At 56.8% G+C, this 7,500-nt stretch overlaps 2 non-coding genes and 1 pseudogene across 2 annotated transcripts; all 3 read right to left on the bottom strand.

Annotated features, from left to right (window-relative positions):
- LOC126197758 (large subunit ribosomal RNA) overlaps positions 1–1,446 on the bottom strand; it is a 4,802-nt pseudogene extending 3,356 nt beyond the window's left edge.
- A 188-nt stretch (positions 1,447–1,634) lies between these two features.
- LOC126196354 (5.8S ribosomal RNA) lies at positions 1,635–1,789 on the bottom strand. The gene has a single exon (XR_007538871.1). It is a non-coding gene; the product is annotated as a 5.8S ribosomal RNA (ribosomal RNA).
- Positions 1,790–2,141: 352 nt separating this feature from the next.
- LOC126197259 (small subunit ribosomal RNA) lies at positions 2,142–4,050 on the bottom strand. The gene has a single exon (XR_007539637.1). It is a non-coding gene; the product is annotated as a small subunit ribosomal RNA (ribosomal RNA).
- Between the last annotated feature and the right edge of the window lie 3,450 nt (positions 4,051–7,500).

Genomic DNA, 7,500 nt, shown 5'->3' with positions numbered 1-7,500 from the left:
TCCGATCCGAGTCGTTTGCTCGCGGCTTCAGCATATCAAGCAAGCCGGAGATCTCACCCATTTAAAGTTTGAGAATAGGTTGAGGTCGTTTCGGCCCCAAGGCCTCTAATCATTCGCTTTACCGGATGAGACTCGTACGAGCACCAGCTATCCTGAGGGAAACTTCGGAGGGAACCAGCTACTAGATGGTTCGATTAGTCTTTCGCCCCTATACCCAGCTCCGACGATCGATTTGCACGTCAGAATCGCTACGGACCTCCATCAGGGTTTCCCCTGACTTCGTCCTGGCCAGGCATAGTTCACCATCTTTCGGGTCCCAACGTGTACGCTCTAGGTGCGCCTCACCTCGCAATGAGGACGAGACGCCCCGGGAGTGCGGAGGCCGCCGCCCCGTGAAGGGCGGGGAAGCCCCATCCTCCCTCGGCCCGCGCAAGGCGAGACCTTCACTTTCATTACGCCTTTAGGTTTCGTACAGCCCAATGACTCGCGCACATGTTAGACTCCTTGGTCCGTGTTTCAAGACGGGTCGTGAAATTGTCCAAAGCTGAAGCGCCGCTGACGGGAGCGATTATTCCGCCCGAGAGCATCCCGAGCCAACAGCGGCGCGGGTCCGGGGCCGGGCCAGGTAGGTCCGTCATCCGGGAAGAACCGCGCGCGCTTGCCGGGAGCCCGAGCGCCCAAAGGGGCGAATCGACTCCTCCAGATATACCGCCGAGCAGCCAGCCAGGACACCGGGGCTCTGCCCAACAGACGCGAACCGAGGCCCGCGGAAGGACAGGCTGCGCACCCGGGCCGTAGGCCGGCACCCAGCGGGTCGCGACGTCCTACTAGGGGAGAAGTGCGGCCCACCGCACACCGGAACGGCCCCACCCCGCGGCGAGTGGAAAGGCAACCGGACACGACCCCGCCGCGGATTGCTCCGCGCGGGCGGCCGGCCCCATCTGCCGAGGGCGGAGGCCAGTGGCCGGATGGGCGTGAATCTCACCCGTTCGACCTTTCGGACTTCTCACGTTTACCCCAGAACGGTTTCACGTACTTTTGAACTCTCTCTTCAAAGTTCTTTTCAACTTTCCCTCACGGTACTTGTTCGCTATCGGTCTCGTGGTCATATTTAGTCTCAGATGGAGTTTACCACCCACTTGGAGCTGCACTCTCAAGCAACCCGACTCGAAGGAGAGGTCCCGCCGACGCTCGCACCGGCCGCTACGGGCCTGGCACCCTCTACGGGCCGTGGCCTCATTCAAGTTGGACTTGGGCTCGGCGCGAGGCGTCGGGGTAGTGGACCCTCCCAAACACCACATGCCACGACAGGCGGCAGCCTGCGGGGTTCGGTGCTGGACTCTTCCCTGTTCGCTCGCCGCTACTGGGGGAATCCTTGTTAGTTTCTTTTCCTCCGCTTAGTAATATGCTTAAATTCAGCGGGTAGTCTCGCCTGCTCTGAGGTCGTTGTACGAGGTGTCGCACGCCACACCGCCAGCCGGCTGTGCACGCTACCGAGACAGTACCGGTATGCGAACCGCCAGGCGACGGGCGCGCATCGCTCGTTTGAGGGGACGTGGCCGGCCCCACAGGCCGGCACGACACACCCACGTCTCCGAAGCGGGACAAACGCCGCGCGCTTCAGTTTACGTAGCCGACCCTCAGCCAGACGTGGCCCGGGAACGGAATCCATGGACCGCAATGTGCGTTCGAAACGTCGATGTTCATGTGTCCTGCAGTTCACATGTCGACGCGCAATTTGCTGCGTTCTTCATCGACCCACGAGCCGAGTGATCCACCGTCCTGGGTGATCTTTTTACAGTTTCCACTGTCTCTTTCAAAACAGTTGCATAGGCGGGACTGAGGCGTTCGACGGCCCCTGTTCCAGTGTTTTGTGTCCAACGGCCTCACGGCCGATGGGCGTCGTACGGCTCCACTCCGGAGCGGACAGGCACTCGGGCGAACGTCATTCAAAACCGGCGCGAGGCGCCAGGTGCCGCAGGCCAGCCGCTCCAGAGCTTCAGCGCTCGTACCACACAACATTTTCCGTTAGTTTTGAGAAGCACGCGTGGTCCCGCACGCGGCGCACAGCTACTGCGAGCCGTACAGGTAGCGTGTTGCACGACACGACACGCACATCGAAAGACATGCAGTCTAGTCGGTAATGATCCTTCCGCAGGTTCACCTACGGAAACCTTGTTACGACTTTTACTTCCTCTAAATGATCAAGTTTGGTCATCTTTCCGGTAGCATCGGCAACGACAGAGTCGATGCCGCGTACCAGTCCGAAGACCTCACTAAATCATTCAATCGGTAGTAGCGACGGGCGGTGTGTACAAAGGGCAGGGACGTAATCAACGCGAGCTTATGACTCGCGCTTACTGGGAATTCCTCGTTCATGGGGAACAATTGCAAGCCCCAATCCCTAGCACGAAGGAGGTTCAGCGGGTTACCCCGACCTTTCGGCCTAGGAAGACACGCTGATTCCTTCAGTGTAGCGCGCGTGCGGCCCAGAACATCTAAGGGCATCACAGACCTGTTATTGCTCAATCTCGTGCGGCTAGAAGCCGCCTGTCCCTCTAAGAAGAAAAGTAATCGCTGACAGCACGAAGGATGTCACGCGACTAGTTAGCAGGCTAGAGTCTCGTTCGTTATCGGAATTAACCAGACAAATCGCTCCACCAACTAAGAACGGCCATGCACCACCACCCACCGAATCAAGAAAGAGCTATCAATCTGTCAATCCTTCCGGTGTCCGGGCCTGGTGAGGTTTCCCGTGTTGAGTCAAATTAAGCCGCAGGCTCCACTCCTGGTGGTGCCCTTCCGTCAATTCCTTTAAGTTTCAGCTTTGCAACCATACTTCCCCCGGAACCCAAAAGCTTTGGTTTCCCGGAGGCTGCCCGCCGAGTCATCGGAGGAACTGCGGCGGATCGCTGGCTGGCATCGTTTATGGTTAGAACTAGGGCGGTATCTGATCGCCTTCGAACCTCTAACTTTCGTTCTTGATTAATGAAAACATACTTGGCAAATGCTTTCGCTTCTGTTCGTCTTGCGACGATCCAAGAATTTCACCTCTAACGTCGCAATACGAATGCCCCCGCCTGTCCCTATTAATCATTACCTCGGGTTCCGAAAACCAACAAAATAGAACCGAGGTCCTATTCCATTATTCCATGCACACAGTATTCAGGCGGGCTTGCCTGCTTTAAGCACTCTAATTTGTTCAAAGTAAACGTGCCGGCCCACCGAGACACTCAATAAAGAGCACCCTGGTAGGATTTCAACGGGGTCCGCCTCGGGACGCACGAGCACGCACGAGGCGGTCGCACGCCTTCGGCTCGCCCCACCGGCAGGACGTCCCACGATACATGCCAGTTAAACACCGACGGGCGGTGAACCAACAGCGTGGGACACAAATCCAACTACGAGCTTTTTAACCGCAACAACTTTAATATACGCTATTGGAGCTGGAATTACCGCGGCTGCTGGCACCAGACTTGCCCTCCAATAGATACTCGTTAAAGGATTTAAAGTGTACTCATTCCGATTACGGGGCCTCGGATGAGTCCCGTATCGTTATTTTTCGTCACTACCTCCCCGTGCCGGGAGTGGGTAATTTGCGCGCCTGCTGCCTTCCTTGGATGTGGTAGCCGTTTCTCAGGCTCCCTCTCCGGAATCGAACCCTGATTCCCCATTACCCGTTACAACCATGGTAGGCGCAGAACCTACCATCGACAGTTGATAAGGCAGACATTTGAAAGATGCGTCGCCGGTACGAAGACCGTGCGATCAGCCCAAAGTTATTCAGAGTCACCAAGGCAAACGGACCGGACGAGCCGACCGATTGGTTTTGATCTAATAAAAGCGTCCCTTCCATCTCTGGTCGGGACTCTGTTTGCATGTATTAGCTCTAGAATTACCACAGTTATCCAAGTAACGTGGGTACGATCTAAGGAACCATAACTGATTTAATGAGCCATTCGCGGTTTCACCTTAATGCGGCTTGTACTGAGACATGCATGGCTTAATCTTTGAGACAAGCATATGACTACTGGCAGGATCAACCAGGGAGCTGCGTCAACTAGAGCTGAGCAGCCGGCCGCCCGGGAGTGTGTCCCGGGGGCCCGCGCGAACACGCAAGCGTCCGCTCAATTATTCTGCAAACAGGAGGAGGCTGGGCTCCCCTGCACGATACACCTCGAAACCCTCTCAGGTCCCGGCGGCGCGCAGCGCCGTCCTAAGTACTTGGTCGGGTTCGAGAGAGGCGCAATCGCCCGGAGATAGGCGAGTAGACGCTTTCAGTGCGACCACCCGTGCTCCCAACTGAGCTTGCCGCTGCCGACAGAGGCCCGGGAGCGTGCTGTCGTGGTGTTGCCGGCGGGAGACAACACGCGGCCACAAACAGTGACCGGGCAGCTCCAACGCCAGCGCCACAGAGGGGCAGAGCCCCACTTGGGTGCCAAAGCGAACTCTCCCAGCACAGCGCACGCGCCAACACATCCGCACAGCTGCGATACAAACCACCTGCGAGAACCGCGGGGGCGACCGAGCAGCAGACGGCGTCGCGGCGCCGAGTGCCGGGCGGCGGCGCATCCTCAACGCACACAGTCCTCAATCGGACCAGCACACTGCAGATGTCCACCGCGCTTCGCACCGGGCCCGGGAGGACCCACTTTGGCCGCACGGCGCCGCGCGCTGGGTGCGCCGGCACGCAGATGCGCCGCCTGCCGCCTCCGTCAGCCGGCGCGCCTGCCACTGGGCGCCCCCACCAGCCGGCTGCCGCGCGTGCGCCCACGCAGCGCGCGGCCAGCACGCCGGGCGCCCCCCCCTCACCGGCCGGGGACGGTCCCACCCAGCCACCGCCGCGTATCGCTTCATACCCACATGCCCACTCACGTTCGTGGGTATGACGGGTGTCGCTGAAGCAACCGGTTAATACCTGTACCGATCGTCGATATCAACGATTCACCTCCAGCGCGAACAACCGCGCAACAACGGATTTCCAGTTCATTTGCGTAACTTGGGCAGCAAACGTAGACATCCATCTACATTTGCGACTTCTACGAGTCTTGCATGCCTGGATGTTGTGTGTCACGACGCACTCCATCAGCATACATACACGCTGCGACGTGTGCACGAAAGAACACGTGGAAGGTGGCCAGCGTACGTATGCGAATGCCATTGCACAGCTGCGAAGCGCATTCAACACGCGAACTCCTGACCGACGAGCTAGAGGTGACAGGAGGGGAGGGGGGGGGGGGGGCGGGGGCGATATACGTCCTATTGCAGTACACAATACAGTGGATAGCGGGACCATGTGGAAAGTAAGCAACACTCGCAAGATGTGAGGGTACGCACCGTAAAATGAATCAATACGCAGAACACCACAGTGTGCGCGAAGTGAACTATGTTGAGATGGTTGCAATTAGGCAACGCTACACGAATTCCTAGATTCATATAACTAACAATTACAGGGCAGGTTAAGGCGCAACGTGGGTTAGGTTAAGGCGCAACTTGGGTTAGGTTAGGGCGCAACGTGGGTTAGGTTAGGGCGCAACGTGGGTTAGGTTAGGGCGCAACGTGGGTTAGGTTAGGGCGCAACGTGGGTTAGGTTAGGGCGCAACGTGGGTTAGGTTAGGGCGCAACTTGGGTTAGGTGAGGGCGCAACGTAGGTTAGGTTAGGGCGCAACGTGGGTTAGGTTAGGGCGCAACGTGGGTTAGGTTAGGGCGCAACGTGGGTTAGGTTAGGGCGCAACGTGGGTTAGGTTAGGGCGCAACGTGGGTTAGGTTAGGGCGCAACGTGGGTTAGGTTTGGGCGCAACGTGGGTTAGGTTAGGGCGCAACGTGGGTTAGGTTAGGGCGCAACGTGGGTTAGGTTAGGGCCCAACGTAGGTTAGGTTAGGGCGCAACGTAGGTTAGGTTAGGGCGCAACGTAGGTTAGGTTAGGGCGCAACGTAGGTTAGGTTAGGGCGCAACGTGGGTTAGGTTAGGGCGCAACGTGGGTTAGGTTAGGGCGCAACGTGGGTTAGGTTAAGGCGCAACGTGGGTTAGGTTAAGGCGCAACGTGGGTTAGGTTAGGGCGCAACTTGGGTTAGGTTAAGGCGCAACTTGGGTTAGGTTAAGGCGCAACTTGGGTTAGGTTAAGGCGCAACTTGGGTTAGGTTAAGGCGCAACTTGGGTTAGGTTAAGGCGCAACTTGGGTTAGGTTAAGGCGCAACTTGGGTTAGGTTAAGGCGCAACTTGGGTTAGGTTAAGGCAGAAGTTGGGTTAGGTTAAGGCAGAAGTTGGGTTAGGTTAAGGCAGAAGTTGGGTTAGGTTAAGGCAGAAGTTGGGTTAGGTTAAGGCAGAAGTTGGGTTAGGTTAAGGCAGAAGTTGGGTTAGGTTAAGGCAGAAGTTGGGTTAGGTTAAGGCAGAAGTTGGGTTAGGTTAAGGCAGAAGTTGGGTTAGGTTAAGGCAGAAGTTGGGTTAGGTTAAGGCAGAAGTTGGGTTAGGTTAAGGCAGAAGTTGGGTTAGGTTAAGGCAGAAGTTGGGTTAAGGGATGGTGTGTGTGGGGGGGGGGGGTGGGGTGGCGAGGTTCGTTGATAGTGATGGTAGTAAGTGGACGCCTGAGGCACTATCAGATATGTCACGTCAGTTGCACTTGTGGCTCATGGCAGGTGGCGCGCCCGTTCTGTGTTTGTGGCAAAGGAGTGGCACACCTGTGTCTTTCATTCCTGCCATTGTTTATGTGCTGTGAGATGCGGCAGTGTGGTGCTGTTGGGTGCACCCCTGTGTAGGACATGTGTGGGTGTTGGTGGCGTATCTGAGCAATGGTGGTTGTAGGAAGAGTGGGATATTCAGTTTTCTGGTTCGACGTCCCGGTCTGGTTATCATAGTGTGGATGGTGTACTGTGGCCGAGAGGATGCACTGGATGTTGTTCCATGCTGGTACTTAGATGTTGTGTCTGCGTCTGTTACAGGCATAGACTAGTGGGTGATGGAGTGTGTGGGTGACGTGTGGTTGACATTGTGTGCACAGACGTTCAGCATGTATAGGGACAGTTGTATGTGTTATCTATATTCCGATGACTGCGCGTATTACTAAGCACCGCCGTGTATAAGCTTAATGTATGTATAGTCAATGCCTGTTCTATCTCTGTACAGTAGTAGCGGTGCGACTGCACTAGCTAGCTACACCTCGCGGCATCGTCCCCCGGTGTATGGCATATGATTATAAACATTCTGTCTATTAGTCAAAACCGGTGGTGTGACTACGTCACATGTTTGAGGTGGGGGGACGCAACACCGTGCCGGTGGGTCAGGGCTGCGAAACACTTTCCCCACACTGGGGGCTCGGACCCTCATTACTCGTCCCAGTAATATATTGCGGAGCGCACATAGCCATTGCCCAGAGTCTTTGCGACTGCGAGTGCAACGCCCACGGGGACCGACGTGGATGGGGCGGCCCATAGCTGATCGCTCAGCATCGGAATCCGTACAGTGAGCGACGCGGTCGCGCACAGACTTAGAGCACGTTTAGGG

The sequence above is a fragment of the Schistocerca nitens genome, chromosome 7, assembly GCF_023898315.1.
Source record: "Schistocerca nitens isolate TAMUIC-IGC-003100 chromosome 7, iqSchNite1.1, whole genome shotgun sequence".
Lineage (NCBI taxonomy): Eukaryota > Metazoa > Arthropoda > Insecta > Orthoptera > Acrididae > Schistocerca > Schistocerca nitens.
The sequence above is the reverse complement of the archived record's forward strand: the minus strand, read 5'-3'. Positions and strand labels throughout refer to the sequence as shown.